The sequence below is a fragment of the Manis pentadactyla genome, chromosome 6 (genome assembly GCF_030020395.1).
Source record: "Manis pentadactyla isolate mManPen7 chromosome 6, mManPen7.hap1, whole genome shotgun sequence".
Classification (NCBI taxonomy): Eukaryota; Metazoa; Chordata; class Mammalia; order Pholidota; family Manidae; genus Manis; species Manis pentadactyla.
The window spans coordinates 144,082,771-144,100,789 of NC_080024.1; the positions used below are offsets into that span (position 1 = coordinate 144,082,771).

The 18,019-nt window shown below is 44.8% G+C and overlaps 1 long non-coding RNA gene across 2 annotated transcripts in view; it reads left to right on the plus strand.

Moving 5' to 3' along the window:
- Positions 1-18,019, plus strand: part of LOC118907766 (uncharacterized) — a 58,088-nt gene that overhangs the window by 10,637 nt on the left and 29,432 nt on the right. Inside the window, exon 3 of one of the 2 annotated variants that reach the window (XR_008998368.1) lies at positions 8,614-9,145. The exons of the other annotated variant lie outside the window; for it this stretch is intronic. This is a non-coding gene — a long non-coding RNA (uncharacterized LOC118907766). Of the gene's footprint in view, positions 1-8,613; positions 9,146-18,019 lie in introns of those variants that run through there. 2 annotated transcript variants of the gene reach the window in all.

Consider the following 18,019-nt stretch of genomic DNA (forward strand, 5'->3'; position numbering starts at 1 on the left):
CTACCCAGCATTGGGATTCCATTCTCCTCTCCGAGAATCTGAGTTAACACTCACAGCTCAGTGATTATCATTCACGTAATTAACAGATAGCTGTGGGTTTCTAGACCCTCGGATTCCAGTTCTCCCTGAAGTTCTTCACTGCTTAGGCACCTCATCAGACCTTCACAGGCTGGGAGAGGGAAAGGAAGTAGAGCTAAAATTCCATCGGAAGCTTTCCCTATTGGCACCGTGCTGCTAGGAGGCCGAGGGGGAGAGGTTGGGAGCTGTGGCTTAATGAGGTGTTGTGATTGTTGGAGGTGGCCCGGGCCCTGCTGGGAGGTTACAGTAATCAAAGTAAAGTCTGCCAGAGGCAGTGGTTAGCAGACAGCTCGAGGATGGGATGAGGAAGGAGCCATCTGTGTGCTCTGCCCTGAACGTGCCCCCTCGCAGGCAGCACCACTTCTTTAGGAGACTGTGGCCTCAGTTGTAAGGATCAAAGCAGTGTAAACATTTTCTGAGTACCAGAAAGGGACAGCGCCTTCCCCCATTCTCCATGGCCAACAGACCATTTAGATCGAATGAAAACGGCTGTCATCCCTCCATCCCCCACCCCCCACCATGAAACGCAATTTAATGATGATGGAGCTAGGAAGCTTTTCTTCCCCATCATCCCCTAGCAAGGAATGCTGTCCAAACAGTTCTCTTATACCTCATATAATCCAGTCATGAGAGCCAGCTGTTTGGTTGTTTTGTTTGGGTTTGTTTTGCTTGGAGGTGGGGAGTGTTTCTGTATATAAAGTGTATATTTTAGAACTAGATCAGAGAGAAATGGTGGTCCTCAGAGCAGCTCTCTAACCTCAAAATGCATGTTCTGGCAGATAGTCACAGCTGGCCGACATTGTTCCTACTTACTCATCTTCCTCTAGGCTCCCCAGATGTCTTGCTGGAATATGCTTATGGGGGGGGGGTTGCTATTTATAATCTCGCATACTCCTCATTCTCACAGTGAACACACCCAGGGGTTGCTTTCCCCAGGAAGAGCTGACTTGGGAGGAAAGCAAGGAGGTACTTGGCACTGCTGACCCCTCCACCTGCATCCAGTTTAGAAGTGTTGGCCTCCCGAGGAGGGCTAGGAAGTGATGGCCCCCTGCACAGACTCATCTGAGCCTCCCCTTCAGTGCGTGCCTGCCCTTCAGCAGGGACATCGTGGGCAAGCGGCACGAAGGCAGTCATGAGAGGGATGCTTCTGATGAGAGGCGGGCTGCCTGCCGCTTCTTTGAGCCTTTACTGCTTACACAGCTAAGCTGCCCCTTGACTCAGTGGCAGATTCTGGAATGAGCTTTGGCTGGCAACACAGCCGCAGAATGTCTCCAGAAGAGAAGACACTTACGGATGCTATGCAGAGAAGTGAGGATACTGAAGGATACTATTTAGAGGAGCGAGAGTAAACCAGACTTAGGAAGCAGACAGGTTTGGGAATTACCTTCATGGGTTCATATCCATGCTGGGCCTCACTAGCTTGGGGCCATAGCCCAGGTACTTAGGCTTTCCAGTCCCCAGTTTCCTCATCTTTAAAATGGAGATGGTGGCAATTGCCACTATGTAAGGTGACTGTGAGGTTAGACAATACATGGAAGTCCTATGCAGGACAGAGTACTGGGCAAATAAAATGTGCTCAGTAAACATACTATATACATTTCTGTGAGTGTGCACTTAGTGACTCTAAAATTCATAAGTGAGCACCTAATTTTATCCAACATTTAGGATCATTAGAAAGTCTCTTAGTTACCTGTCTCAGATTTTCCTTCCAATAAGATGATGTGCCTACCTCATGGACTGGGGCAATTAATTAAATGACATCTAGATAATTCTTTCAATTCTACTGAGAGGTTTATCATCAACACGAAATGTCATTCTGCTCTCCTTTCTCAGTTCAAGTGTGAAGAAATACTAGCTTAACTTTTTAAATTATCTTTGTAGAACCTGTTCTAGTATTTTATAAGTCATTCCACCAGTGCACTTATTTTATGTACTACAAATTCCTCCTACCACCATGGTTATTCTGTAAGCATAGCTGGTTGAATAAAGCATACACCATTTGGCTACAGACATTGTGTATGTGTAATTAATTTATTACGTGACCATCAGTTAATCAATGAGCTCTGGGGCTTAAATAAGTGCTTTTGAAAGATCCGAGTGGCCAGTAATTACTAATCAAGAACGATGAGAAGAGCAAATATGTGGAAATCCACATTGCAATGTTCTCTTTGGTGATACAAGATATTGCCAGTTGGCCTACAGCTGGAATATATTGGGGCAGACTTTTCTAATCAAGGCTTATTCTGGGAAATATCTTCTTTTTCTTTGGCTCATCTGCAACTGAGATGGACTCAATTAGCCAAATCATGGATTATAGGAGGAGCTAGGAAAATTTGTCCTTTCCAGCCATGTGGTCCTATATCACACAGTGCTATTATGCTGGGTCATATTAGTCATCTTGAATTCAGAGAAATCTGGCAACTTCCCAGAAATCAGTAGATAACCTGGGAGTTTCCCTTACTAATGTTGTGGCCATCATACATAGAGATGCTATGCTTTTAGAATGTTCATGTTACTCTTGAAGTTTGGAATTTAAACAGAATGTGTGTTGGTAAGTGACCAAAGGGGAACTTTCCATTATTCTATTAATTAAAGCCATCCCACAATTGCAGAAACATGCTTTTATTATTTATTCACTGTTTCCAGCTAAGCAATAGGAACAAATGCTCATATGGGGCATTTTAATTACTCAGCGCTTTTAACTTTCCATTTCCTGTTATGGGGTGAATTGTGCCCTTCAAAAAGACACGTTGAGTCCTATCCTCAGTACCTCAGAATGTGACCCTATTTGGAAATAGGGTTGATGCAGAAGTAGTTGGTTATGATGAAGGCATAGTAGAGGACCCTCAATCCAATATGACTGGTGCCCTTATAAAGGGGAGAAAAGACATGCAAGGAGAGATGCTTCCAGGACATATGATGGAGTGGAAACTGTAGTGATATGTGCCAAGAGTTGTTGGAAAATGCCAGAAGCTAGAAGAGGCAAGGAGGATTCTCCCCTACAGAGGGAACATGGACCTGCCAATACCTTGATTTTGGACTTATGGCCCCCAGAACTGAGACCACAAATTTCTGTTGTTTTAAGCCACCAGTTGGTGGTACTGTTGAGGCAGCCCTAGAAACTAATACCCTGGTTTGTACATTGCTGTTAACTGTTTGATGTCAATTTGTAGTATCTAAAGGAATAATTAGGCTAAACATTCCGAACTTAATCCTTAAACCATTTGAATCTGTGGACACTTGAAGCCTTACCAATGTATAAGTATTGTCACACCTTAAGTAGTCCACCAGAGGGCTACACACAAAATCTTACAACAAAAAGCAATCAACATTGTAACTATCAAAATTCTGTGATTTAAAGACTTAATATGTTTCTCTTTTTAGTTATATAACCACAACATGGAGTATTTATCATACTGTCAGTCCTTAGAAGAAAATCACTAGATAATATCACCAGGAAAACATGTGTTACTATTAGTTCCAGGATAATAAATAAGCCAGGAATAAACTTTAAAGAATTATTGTGACCTTTATGGGCACCAGTGAATTTTGGCTCCTATTCTGGTTAGCTTTTCTAGAAATAACTGAGATGTTTTAATCACTATGTCTACTAGAGAAAATTATAAAACCAGAATTTGATCAGTATCTGGGATATACTTCTTTTATCTTTATTTTTTAAAGAATATACTTCATAAATGGTGCAGAAAGCACTATCCAAAGAGGATTGACAGATGAAGATAAAAATAGTTTCAGTAAGCTATTGGATAGAGGAGCTGTGCTGGAATATTTGACTGCTTTTAACACTTTGTTTGCAAGTCATACTTTAAGACATGGGAAAGACTTCATATATACTTCGGTGAGAAAAATCAGGATGAAAAATTCCTATATAATTTGATACCAGTAAATAAAACAAAATCTGTGCATAGCAAAATGTTAACAGAGACAATTGTTGTGTAGTGGGTGAAGGGCCCCCACCCATAAGATGGCAAAATTCCTGCTTCTCTTCCAGGTCCTCAATTTCCGCCGGCGCCATCTGAACCCCAATCACCCCTTGCCCCCCTAATCCCAGCACCTAGCCAATAGCCACCAGCCCCGTGGAAGTGACACCTCAATCACCCCATGCCCCTTCCTATATAACCCAGCACCTTTCCCCAATAAAGCAGAATTCTCCGGTGAATCGCTGCTGTGTGTCGCTCCTTTCCTTTCATTGGTGCCAAAACCCGGGAGACGGGACACCCCAACTGGGCCCCGTCTTCCCCCCGACACCAGCAGCAGCTTGCCCTCGTCCTCTTTTTCCGGCGCTGGCTCCTCACACTCACCACTCCTCTCTGGCCTTTGGGTAAGTTTTCCCCCAGGTGGGCCGCTCTTCCCCGAGCTATCGCAGTGCCATTGACCGTGATCGTCCGGCAAGGCCCTGACGCTCGGGGACAAGGGGGGAACTCTCCCCGCCTCCGGCCTTCACGGCTGCGGCGGACGCTCAGGCCCCCCTCCAACAGCCATAAACGAGGTGACTCCTTTGCGGATGAGAACGCTCCCTTCCCCCCCACCTCCTCCTTCTGTTCCTTCCGCCGAAAATTCCTTCCGCCGAAAACTCCTAGTACTAGGTTCCTCGGACTCCGGCACTCTGCCTTCTTAGAGGAGTCGGGGTGACGACCCACACTTCCTAAGAAACCGACTCATATACGAGTTTCCGCAGACCCCCAAGGATCATCGGGGACGCCCTTTGTCTCCTTGCCGTCTGTTCCCAGTCCGAGGGTCTCCGTTCGTCTTCCCCTGTTTGTCTCCTTCTCTGTCCTTTAGCCATGGGAGCCTCCTCATCCCTCCCTGGAAGTTCACCTCTTGAATGCCTGCTCAAGCATCTAGCCACCCTCTCCCTGACGCCTGATATAAAACCAAACCTTCTCCGTAAATACTGCTCCCAAGATTGGCCGACATGCCCCCTAGACAATCACAACCAATGGCCCGCAGGGGGAGCTCTTGATCCTAACATCACTCGCGATCTCTTTAACTACTGCCAGCGCCTGAAAAACTGGAAGGAGATTCCCTATACCGAAGCTTTCTGCCTCCTCCCCCGCCTCCCCCCAAGTTCTCCTAGCCTGCAAGCCGTCTCCCCCGCAGAAGCCTCCCGCCCACTCCCCTCCCCCTCCTCTCCTACAACAGCCCCTCCCCCTTCCTCCACCACCATCTCCTCCCCCACCTCACCCCCCTGCAGATCAAGCCTGAGCCTTTCAGCTCCCCTCTAACTAAGTTCCAAGAGCCTCCTCTGTCTTTGCCCCCATCACCTGTTTCTCCCCCACAGACTGAGCCAGAACCCTTCAGTCCCCCTCAGACTCGGTCCCAAGGGCCTCCCAAAATTATCGCCCCCCTCCGAGAAGTAGCAGGATCCGAAGGCATCGTGCGCGTTCACGTCCCTTTCTCCTTAGGAGATTTAGCCCAACTTGAGAAACACCTAGGTTCCTTTTCCACTGATCCCACGACATATATCAGGGAGTTTCAATGGACCCTCCAGTCATACAGCCTCACACATCATGACATTTTCGTGCTCCTGGCCAATACCCTCCTTCCTGAAGAGCGTAGACGAGTTTGGGACTTCGCCCAAACGCACGCCACCTAAACCCACAGGACTGACCCCACCTATCCCCCTGGCCCCACCGCTGTCCCCGAACAAGACCCACACTGAGATTATAACACCACTGTGAGTCTCCGCTCTTAAGATATGTTTGCCTGCTGCTTAATAGCAGGTCTGAAAAAAGCAGCTCGTAAATAGTCAATTTTCAAAAGCTCCCTCCGAGTTCTTAGACAGACTCCCTCAAGCCCTATTACAGTTACCAGCCTGGACCCAGAAACGCCTGACGGGAGACACGTCCTTATGACATACTTCCTGGCTCAAAGCTACCCCGACATTAAAGCTAAACTCAAAAAGTTAGAACAGGGCCCCGCTACCCCACAGACTGAGATCCTAACAGTGGCCTTTAAAGTCTTCCATAACCGGGAGGAGGAGAAGGAACGCCGTAAACAAAAGGCTGATCAGGCCAATTTCCAAATGTTGGCCCAGCTGATAAAACCACAACTGGGGCGCCCCTCTACAAACAAGCCCCCCCAAGAGCTTGTTTCAAGTGCGGAAAAGAGGGACATTGGTCAAGGGTGTGCCCCTCCCCCAGATCTCCTACCACCCCATGCCCCAGATGCCACAAAAAGGGCCACTGGGGGTCTGACTGCCCAGCCACCCGAAGGGGAGGCTGGACGAACAACCCCCATCCTAAGCCCGCCGTAGTGGGGCTGGCAGAAGATTGACGGGGCCCAGGGGCTTCTCGCCCGACCACTTCCATCACCAAACAGGAGCCCAGGGTTACTTCAATAGTAGACGGTCGCCCCGTCTCCTTCCTCCTAGATACAAGAGCCACCTTCTCAGTCTTGCGGGAATACCGGGGCCCTACCACGCCTGCCATTACTCCTATAGTCGGGGTAGGAGGTAAACAGATTTTCCCATTAAAACCCCCCCCTTTTATGCACAATCCAATCCCATACCTTTCTCCCACTCCTTCCTGGTTATGCCCCAGTGTCCCATCCCCTTACTAGGACGAGATATCCTTTCTCTCCTCCATGTTTCCATAACTATATCCACTCCCACAGCCCCCAGTACTCCGTTTCTGATGGCCCTCATAGCCGACGACCCCCCTCTACCCAATGAAAGCTCCAGTTCCGCCCTCATACACCCTGTAAATCCCAAAGTTTGGGACATTACAAGCCCCTCCGTGGCTCTATGTCCTCCTGCCTCTATCAAGTTACGTGACCCCTCTCAGTATATCTGTCAGGCCCAATACCCCCTAACCACTTCAGCCCTCATAGGCCTCCAACCCATCATTCAAGATCTTTTAAACAAAAATTACCTCAGACCCACTCACTCCCTGTTTAATACCCCCATATTAGCTGTTAAAAAAACCAACAGATCTTTCCACCTCATCCAAGACCTTCGCCTCATCAACATGGCCATCGTCCCTATCCATCCCTTAGTCCCAAATCCATACACCCTTTTATCGCAGATCCCTGCCTCAGCCTCCCACTTCTCAGTCCTAGATCTCAAGGATTCATTTTTTTCTATCCCTCTGGACCCCTCCTCCCAAAATTTTTTCGCCTTTACCTGGACGGACCCATGCACAAGACATTCTGAACAAGTCACTTGGACAGTTTTGCCACAAAGCTTCCGAGTCCACCTTATTACAATACATGGACGATCTTCTACTCTGCAGTCCCTCGTGGGAACAGTCTCAACTTGACACTGCCTCCCTACTTAACCTTCTAGCTTCCAGAGGTTACCGGGTATCCCCTGTCAAAGCTCAAATCTCTTCCCCTTCTGTCACTTAACTCAGATTTCTTCTATCTCAACAAAAAAAGTCCATTACCTTAGACAGAAAACGGCTCCTCTCTGACCTGCCCGTTCCCAAAACCAAGACAGAAATCCTTTCCTTTCTAGGCCTGGCTGGGTATTTTAGAGCGTGGATCCCTAACTTCTCCCTGTTGGCAAGACCCCTATACAACCTCAGCAAGGGCCCCCCTGAAGAACCATTATCCTCCTCACCCCGACACTCCTTCATTAAGCTCTGTCAAGCCCTTGTGGAAGCCCCAGCTCTCCATCTTCCTGATTTGTCGAAGCCCTTCTCATTATACATTCATGAGAGGTCCAGCCAAGCTCTAGGAGTCCTAGGCCAATATTATAGCCCATCCTTTGCCCCAGTAGCTTATCTTTCCAAGCAGTTAGACCCCACAGTTCGGGGATGGGCCCCCTGCCTACGGGCATTAGCCGCTGGGCAGCTCTTGCAGAAGGAAGCTCATAAACTGACATTCGGGGCGCCCCTTACCATTCTGCCCCACATCACCTAAAGGATCTCTTAACCTACAAAAGTTTACAGACTCTCCCTCCCTCCAGACCCCTGACCTTACTGTCCTCTTTCCTCCAAAATCCCGTTCACCCCCTTTGCCATCCATACCCGAATCATGACTTTTTCCTCCTTTACTGCTCCCTCGCTCTCTCTCGCTTTTTCTCCTCATTCCTATTGTCTTCCCCGCCACCCCAGCCTCCTTTGTCTGGCGATTCAAAGTCAGACAGACTTACACACAGCATCAAACAAAAATTACTGCCCTCATTGCCACATCAGACTGCCCTCTGAAAGGCTGCTCCGAGCCTTTATACCTCCACTTTCCTCCCTCCACCGAAGTGTTCACTAGCAGCTACCTTTATTCTCCCTACCTCTGCTTCCTCTATGACCAAAAACAAGCCTGTTGCAGGCGATGGCCAGACACCTACGGGGATGTCCCTACTGGTCTTGCGCCATTCACTACATGGGTAACTCCCGGTACCCACAGTATTACTCCTCCAACCCATTCTCTTCAATACTAACAAACCCCTTCCTCACCTGGCTGTGGCCCATTGCAGGCCCCATAATAATCATTCTTCTCGCCTGTCTCTTCTTACCTTGTATAGTAAAGTTTATCAAATCCCAAGTCGGTAAAATCTCTAATCAAACTTTCAACCAGCTTTTACTCAGGAACTACCAGCTTTTAGCCACAGAAGATCCCTCACCCTCACGTGACCTCCTCACCACACGCTGAGATGGACCCCTCTCTCCGCTGAAAACTGTTCCTGGAAACAATGGCCGCAGACGCCTGGCTTCTGGCACCCGTATCCTCTTGGCACCATTAGAATCAACAAGTCCTCGACCTATGGTTACAGGGAACCTTCATTGATTTCCAACCGGAAGAAGTCCACATCTACTCGTCCTTACTGTGGGGAGTCCTATCAACCCTTTCCTCCCAGTCCTCAAGCCCTCACTCCCTTCTCCACCCCCATTCAGCAGAAGCAGTCAGAGAAAGCAACGTCCACAACCCCATAGAGGAGAAAGGGGGGAATGAAGGGCCCCCACCCTAAGATGGCGAACCTCCTGCTTCTCTTCCGGGTCCTCGGTTCCCCCGGCGTCACCTGAAGCCCAATCACCCCTCGCCCCCCTAATCCCAGCACCTAGCCAATAGCCACCAGCCCCGTAGAAGTGACACCACAATCACCCCATGCCCCTTCCTATATAACCCAGCACCTTTCCCTAATAAAGCGGAATTCTCCGGTGACTTGCTGCTGTGTGTCGCTCCTTTCCTTTCAGTGGGATTTCAATTTTTACTGAGATTTTTATGCATTTTACTTTTGTCCAAATTACCAATGTAGACAAAAATGACTTCTTTAATCCAAAAGCAATGTAGTGCTAAAAGTAAGTGTATCAGAACATTATTGGATGGACTTTTTTTTCTTTATTCTAGATTTTGGTACATTCCACACATTTTAACATAAGTTTGTTATTAATCTCACAATGAAAGAAAGTTAGGTATACTTAAAAAAAATTATATACGTTTATGGATGATCCAGACATAAGGGTATCTGCAAGGTGTCAGAGCTACTTTAAAATGACCCATGAGACTTTTAGGATGACGTCCTGAGGAATTACCATAATGCCTGTTGCGGACTGCATAATATTTCTCACCTCTTCCCCTAATACCAGACTCTTTGTCACGTGACTTTGCAGTTTCTCTCACTGATGGCAGAGAACATTCCTCCATCCCATTGACACCAGGCTAGGCCTTGTGATTTGCTTTGGCAGGTGGAATATCTTGCCACTTTTGAGTCCAGGTTTTGAGTCAATCATGTTTTTGCTCCTTGACTTGCATGCCTGCCATCACCACGGGAAGATCGTCCCACAAGTGGCTGCTGCTCCTTCTACCTGGGTCAGAGAGCACGCATGGGGCAGATCCAAGTGCCGAGCTAAGGCCAGGCCAGCAAGACCCACAGCCTAAAGCAGAGCCACCCAGCCCAGCCCAGCCCAGGTCAGCCATTTAATCAACGTACAGGCCTCAGAACACGAAAGCAAATGTCTATTGATGAAAGCTATTGAGTTGGGACGGTTTGTTGTACAATAAAGACTAACTTATAAAATCTCCCTGCTGAAGATGCAATTTTGGCCTAGATGAACCATGGTCCAGTATGAGGATTATCAAAATATGTCAATCCAATATGGTTCAAAGGTCTTTACCTCATAGCTTAAAAATATAACTAGCCCTGAGTCTTGATGAAGTAGGTTTCTGTGTGCATGTATGTGAGTTTCCAATGTCTGTCTGTCTGTATGTATGTGGCAAAATTATTGAGTGCTCACTACAGCCCTATACTCACATTTAGTTGTCTTCTCTAGCTTTCGGTTAAATCCATTCAATATACACTTTTTACTTTGGCATATTCTGGTTTCCATTGAAAAATGGTATTTTGAGCTACAATCTTCAATGTGTATTTAGCCGCTTACTCTAAAAATTCTAAGAATATTAACCATATTGCACTTATCTTTGGTGTGCAGACTAGAATTATCCCTCTTTCTAGAGCAAGGTTTATCAGTCTTAGCACCATTGGCCTTTTGAGCTAGATAATTCTCTGTTGTGGGGGCTTGTCCTGGGCACTGTAAGGTGTTTAGCAGCCTCCCTGGTCTCTACCCACTAAATGACAGTAGCACACACCCCTGACTCCCAGTTGTTATGAACGTCAAAACATCTCCAAACACTTCCATATGTCCTTGGGGGCAGCAAAATCGCCCTTAATTGAACCTCTGCTTTAGAGAAAATTGGGATTCAGTTTGGTTAAGTCACATGTACAAGGGGAAACTCACAATTATTATAAAGTCTAGGTTTATAATAATTCAGACTGTAATTAAAATAAAGCAAGATCTTAGATATAATGAAAAATCTAGAACTTCTGATTCTTATGGTGTAATAATAATAAGCATATTATTATTGATGAGTTGTGGGGAAAACCCAAAATGTGTCAATGGCTTGACAGGTTGATTTTCTGAACCTTTCTGCACCTACTCTGAACTCAGGCTATTACACACACACTCATATTCAGGCAGTACCCTGGACATGGCTTTTTAAGGCACAGCACCATGACCAGCTTAACACCTCATAAAATGAGCAGCAAATAGCAAAAATTTCAACTATACATTTCAAATACCACCTTGCTCAAAGATTCCATTTCTATCAGACAAAGGATGAAGCAAAATTTAATTTCCTGATAGTTTATGTGCTTCAACAGGAATGTGGGCAAGCGCCAGTTAAGGGCCCAAACTGACTGTGGGACATGTGGTTAAAATTAAGATCAAAACAAAGCTTGTATTCATGATTATATTCTTTCTAGTGGTACTCAGATGTGTTTGAACTGCACCTTAACATTGTTGTAAGATCTTTGAACCTTCCATGCAATTTGACTTTGGTCTCATTTATTACAATGCTGCATCTCAGTTTGTTTCCTCGTCTGTAGAATGAAAAGGTTGGACTAAATAGGGTCTGTAACCCTTTCAGCTAAACATTCTTTAAACTGTATAATAGTTTATCTGTCAGTGTAATTGTCTCCACTACAAAGGAATTGGCCAGTGTTGGGAGTTTCTTATAATAATGAGGTAGGGCAGGGACATGGGACAAGCATCATGATTAATATTTCCTGCCTATGATTAAAAATGCTGAGATATAAACAGTATAGTAAGAACAGGATGGCCTCCATCTTAAGGCTAAGATTCCATTTTTAAAATCAGGGAGTTATACAATATAGGTAGGTCACGGGGAAGGCAGTATAGCACAGAGAAGGCAAGTAATGACTCTGTAGCATCTTACTATGCTGATGGACAGTCATTGCAATGGGGTTGGTGGGGGGCGCTTGATAATATAGGTGAATGTTGAAGCCATGCTGTTACTCATATGAAACATTCATAAGATTGTTTTATCAATTATATCTTAATTTAAAAAATTTAAATTAAAATTAAAAAAAAACCTGGAAGTTAGGAGGTAGGATTCCTGACATACTCTTTGGTAATCAGCAAACAACCTATCTAAAGGTCAGGGCAAGCCATCTTAAATGATATGTTCCCAGTGCTTGAGGGTAATCACTATCTTGCAGAAGAACAGGATCAATAAATTCCTTGTCTTAAGTTTATCCTACAGAATATCTAGAGGACTGACTGTGAATGGTGACATAATGTCCCTCACTGGAGAGTGACATCATGAGACTACATGTCAATCCTATGCTGCCCCCCTCTACCTTTTGCCCCATTCTTGAAAGCCTTAAAAGGCAGAATCCTAAGCCTTTGCGTGCTCCTCCTCTGAGGCTGCCCTCACTCCCCTTTCTTTGAGTGTGTACTTTTTGCCTCAAATAAAACCTTCTCACTGCTCAACTTACTGCATTTTGTTGCTGCTCTTCCAATGGTAAGAATCTTTGTTACTTCGCTATTTCATTCTATTTTCTAGAATTTAAGCACAAGTCTTCTCTCTCTGTTTTCTACTTCAGATAAGTAGGGAAGGGCTGCTGAGAGCTCTAATTTGGTCTTGCAAGTTCCTGTCACCTGGTGACCTGGACAGGCCTGCAGCTGTACAATCATGCTTTTTAGTAGCCTGCCTGAAAATCTCCTTTCTTTGCCTTTAGGAAATTCTCAGAACATAATGTAACTCCGTAACTCCAGGGGGAAAATCCCAGGGCAAAATACCTTTGAAACCAAAATCAGTCAAAAGGAGAAAAAAAGTGAGAGAAACCTATTTCTTACAAGCAGCCATCCCTTGTCTTTCTCTACCCTGCTGCAGAAAGGGGAGAGCTCCACCCAACCTCTCTGGTCCAGATCAGCCCTCACTTGCCCATGTATTACCTATTGATATGGAAATGAACTACTTCTCTCCACCCCTTGGAAACACCTATTGATATGGAGATGCACTAAAGCCAGGTGAGAGATTCTGGAAATATTGCAGTGTTACCCACACATGCCATCCAGTGCTCTGTGATTCCCCCAAATCCTGAGGTGGCAGGGGCTTATCTCCCACACCAGGCAGATCCAAGTGGACACTGAACCTCAGGTGACCCTGGCTTCAGGGGTTAGCAAGGGATCTGTGCTATACCAATAGGAGTTCAATGAGCTTCCCTTTCCTTCCTGTGTTCTTTCTTGCTCTCTACTGCCTGCATGGCTGCTGCCATTCACTGCTACTCTCACTTTAATGAATTCCTTTCTTACTTACGTTTTTCTGACCTGTTCAAGAATTCTTTCTCATCCAGAGTAAAGAAACCTTCCCTATCCAGGTTGAGGTTTCACCTAGTGTGCAGGGAGAGACTTCCCCAGATGCAGCTGCCCAACAACAATAAGATTTGACTTATGTTTCAAGCAATTTGCCCAAGAAGATTTTAACCCAAAGCAGCAAATCATGCTGAATACCAGAAGAGTGAATCCCACTTGATGCCTATCAGGAGATTCAGTTTAGACTAAGAAGGGAGTAGGGAGATGTAACTCTGGAGAGAGGAAATCCTGGGACAAAATACCTCTAAAACCGAAATCAGTCAAAAGGAGAAATAAAGTCTAAAATTTGTTATTGCTTACAAACTGCAGTTTGGGGCCGTTTCTCTTTCCTGATCCAGTAGAAGCAAAACCAGCTCTCCCCCTCACCTCTCAGGTTCAGTTAAGCCCTTCCTTGCCCAGATAATTACTCACTGATATGGAGATAAACTTTTCTCCACCCCTGAGGAATGCCTGTTGATATGCAGATGCACTAAAGCCAGGTGAGATATTCTGGAAATATTACAATTTTACCCACAGGAGAAAAGGATTAATTAGTCACTGAAAATTCAATAGATTTAAGAAAATTATCCCCAGAAAGACTGGTCCCTTGAAGGCAGAGGACTGCACATGTATTAACATCACTAAGTAGCTAAATAAAATGAGAAAGAAATCCCAGGACGTACTGATGGGTCATCAGGACTTATTTCTAAAACCACCAGCCCATTAATTGAATTTATTAAATATGAAAATTTGTGACCAAGCTAAAGAAAGAATTCTATAACATGGTCAGGAAAAAAAAAGGTGGGAAAAATACATTCCCACCCAGAGGCATTCCTTATTGGTTCTATCTAATATATGCTGGGAGGAGAGGAGCTTCTTCAAATGTAAAGAGAGGGGAAAAAATCCCTTCCTTGAGGGTTGTTCACCAGCTAAGATCAAGGGAAACTTGAAAACAGTTCTCTTGAGAGAAGGCAGTGAGAAGAGCCCTTCGGCGGATGGGGAAGGGCTTAGGCTACAGCCTCAGCTGTGCTCACACCCCCATTCTGAGTGTCAGTGACTGGCTCTGCATTGCATCCACCACAGACCACACCACAAAGTGCCTACCACCTGTTCCTCCACTCTTCCGGCCTCACCTCTTCTGGGTGGGAGTGTCCAGGCTTGCTATTTGCACACTTTTTGATCACAGAAGATGCTAAGTTTGTTTGCCTTAAAATGAAGATGTAGTCATGGAATTTAAATTCCTAATCTATTAATTTTTTTCAAGCATCTTCCAATTATACCCCAGGTACTTAAGTAGAATTTGTGTCCAATTTGTGTTTGCAAAAATGTAAAAAGCAAAGAAAATGCAAATAGGCTGATCCTAGGGAAAATGACCTCAGGGTGGCATTGCAAATCCTTTCTGACGCCTGCTCTACAGTTCTGCATTGCATACCAGAAATACTTTAGTTTCAGAGAATGGAAAGATCCAGCACTTGGAAAGAATTGTTACTAACCTTGTTTGTTCCAGTAAACAACTAAACTTCTTATTGCTCAATAAAATCAAAACTGACATTTTGTAAAAGCCAGAAAACATAAACTCTTGGACTGATTGGTATTTCTAGACTTTCATGATGATCCTTAGGGAGAAGCCTATTTAGGTTTCCACAGTGTCCATGAAAAATACTTCTCTGAAAAACCTTCTACAAATTGGTCAAAAGTTTTTCCAAATCCAATTCCAATTCTAATTTGTACCTATTGGAAGATTTGGGGCCCATGGAACAGCTTTAGATGGTAAGTAAGCTGACATCATTGTAAATTCAGACTCATTCTTCATAATTCTGTAATTGATGAGATCAGGTAAACTAGCAAGAATCTGAAATTTAATCATGATTCCAATTTTCTTAACACTGGGTCTGGGGCATACTTTAAAGATTCATTTGACTTAAATAGTCTTAAGCTATGTCTGTGCAGCCAAATGAAAAAAATTGAGCTAAGCCATTTTCTGAACAATGCAAGCAAGGAGAATTTACTCACAGAAGAGGTTTCTCTGTGAAAGATGATGATGAGTCACATGGGGAGATTTGAATGAATAAAATTCAGGGATAATAAGGAGGGCTTGTGGTAGACAGAATTTCAAAATGGACCTCCAGGATTACCTGTTCTATCCGTAGAACTGTAAATATGATAAAGTATCCCACATCAGAAGTCCTCAGTGAGTGTGAGGGTAATAACACTCAAAAAACAAAAACAAAACAAAAAACATTACTAACACTCATTCTCTTGGTCTACTAAGCAAATACGTTTATCTTTTTCAGTTGGATATTACTTAGAATATTCCAGGTGCATGCCCAGAATCAGATTTAAAATTCCAGTTACCTTATGCTACAATAAACTAACCTGCTGAACAGAATATCAAATTGATTTTTTTAAAACTATTGTAACATCCTAAATGTATGGGGCATCACTTATAAGTAAAAACAATACTGTTCTTAAAATTGTGCCATAGCTCTCTATTGTGTACCTGAAAAAATTAGGGTTTAACATAATAGACAGGGAATTTGTTGTTTTTCTGTAAAGAAACCTGACCGCTCGTTGAACTTTTACAAAAAAATAATTGGATTTATTTGAACATGATAATGTTACCATGCATGATTCCTTTGGATAAGCCTCTTGTTCATTGTAATGCCATCAATGAGATATCAGGTTCTTTGTGTTTTGTTTGTTTGTTCTTCCCATGACCCAAGGAGGAAATACTCCTGAGGAGGACATTCTACCCAAGTAGATGTGGCAATTGGTTTAAAGAAATTTGGTGCCCTTGAGGATGCCGTTATTATGAGTATGCTCGTTTGGGTTACTTTATCCTTCCTGTCTTCTTTTCATTCCCTCATTCATTTATGTAAAAATGTGTATTGAACATTTACAATGTGCTGTGTTAGCAAACAATGTCAGACAAGACAGACACAGTCCCAGTCTTCATGGAGACTAAAAGTACATAAGAGTGAATATTTGTTGCAGGCTCCCAAGTCCAGGCTGTGTGGTAGGTACTTCACATGGGTTGTCTCCTTCATCCTCTCAACCTGACGGGGATACAGAACCTCTTACCAATGAGGAAGTTGAGACTCTAAGGTTAGGTAACTTGCTCAAGTTTACACAGCTTCATTTAAATCTGCCTTCAAACCCGTGTTCTTAACTTTGTACCTGCCATCTGTTTTTTCAAATTACTCCTCGATACCACATCTCTTACTCTTGTCAGGTGGATTGTTCTGTGCTCCACACAAAAATTCTCTACCTTTCCCCTTGCCAGACGGCCAGATCCTGAATGCAACCGAGCCTTCTGTGTGTAACCCAAGCTTCTGCTCTGTGTCATTACTGGCTCCCTAATGTGTCTTGCATCTTCAGCCTCTAACACTAGAGCACATCCTGCAAGTCAAGCCATTTTGTCTGTTCATCCGATGCTCCCAACTAGATCATAAATTCCAAGTTAGATCATAAAGCTCCCCAAAGAGCTGTATTTCCTTTTCTCTCCTCCTGGTCACAGAGCTCAGGCAGAGAGAGTTAGGTAATACATTACAATTGTCATTTCCATTGCTAAATTGGCTCTATTGTTCTAAAAACATAAAAAGATTCATAGAAAGAAATGGTAGGTGACCTATATAAAAATCAGTAAACAGAGTGTGTTTGCTCAGCTGATTTCCCCTCCCTCAGTCAGTTGCCACCATTGTCAGAATGTTGCCTACATCCTACAACTGTAGGTTTTGCATGACCGGTTTTGCAATGACCACACAACCCTGGATTACATCATGTAGACTGGGCTGTATCTCTACCCTAAGCCTTTGGGACCAGGCCAAAGCTAGAGGTCATGGGAGTGCTCACTTGGCCTGCAACCAAAGGACAGAAACTCAAGAGTCTGTCATTGGTCGTTCCTGCTCTGAAAACTCAGCGACCTTTGTGATGTCCCTTTATGACATTGTCCCTTGGCTTAAGTGACCACTTAAGGCCTTGAGATGTCATTTTTCAAAAAGCCTTCAGATATCATGTACTCTGCAATGTCCTGACAAGTGACATGACCTAGCCCAGCAACCTGAAGCAAGTGCTCTCTGAGTGACTGTTGCCTGGCCCCAGGTTTACGGAGGGTGGTTACTGCCGGGACCTCTAGTATGGAAGCTAATAGGGCTTCACAAGGTGCTGATAACCACTGGCTCTTCAAAGTGACCGAGCACGGCTGGGAAGTCTTTCTCTCCTTTGGATATTTTGGCTGAACTCTTGATTTCATGCTCCACCTTTCCCATTGCTTCCCTTTTGGAGCATCAGATGCTGACTGTTTATAGTCATGACACCATAGAATTGCCCTGCTAACTCATTGAGGGGAACAGTCTTGAGACAGAGGAAAACTGTAGGATTTCACGCATGCTCAGCCCATCTCTGTGTGACTCGCCATGTCTTAACCTCAGCTTGGAGAGCTTACATTTCTTTTTCTTCTGGGGAAGAGGCATAGGAGCAGGTTACAGGATGACCTGGTACCCGGGGTGAGCTGGAGTGCTGGCTTGTGGACCCAAGCAGTTCTCCCACAGACCCCTCCGTACGTGACCTTGGGCAGCCATTCTCCATTGGGAGACCAAATGGGAGCTAAAAGCTTGTCATTTGCTGACATTTCTCCTTTCTGTCCCCTTTGCCGAGTCTGTCCCGTGTCCTGCACAGACTGCTTCAGGATGGTGTGAAACCAATACCCCCGTTCCCACGTCATCCTCCCCCCTCACACGAGTGATGATAGGGTATATCTCCATGCCACTGGGAAGGGCTCACAGCAGATTTCCTTTTCTCCTCTGCCTCTGCATCCTTCAGACCCTTTG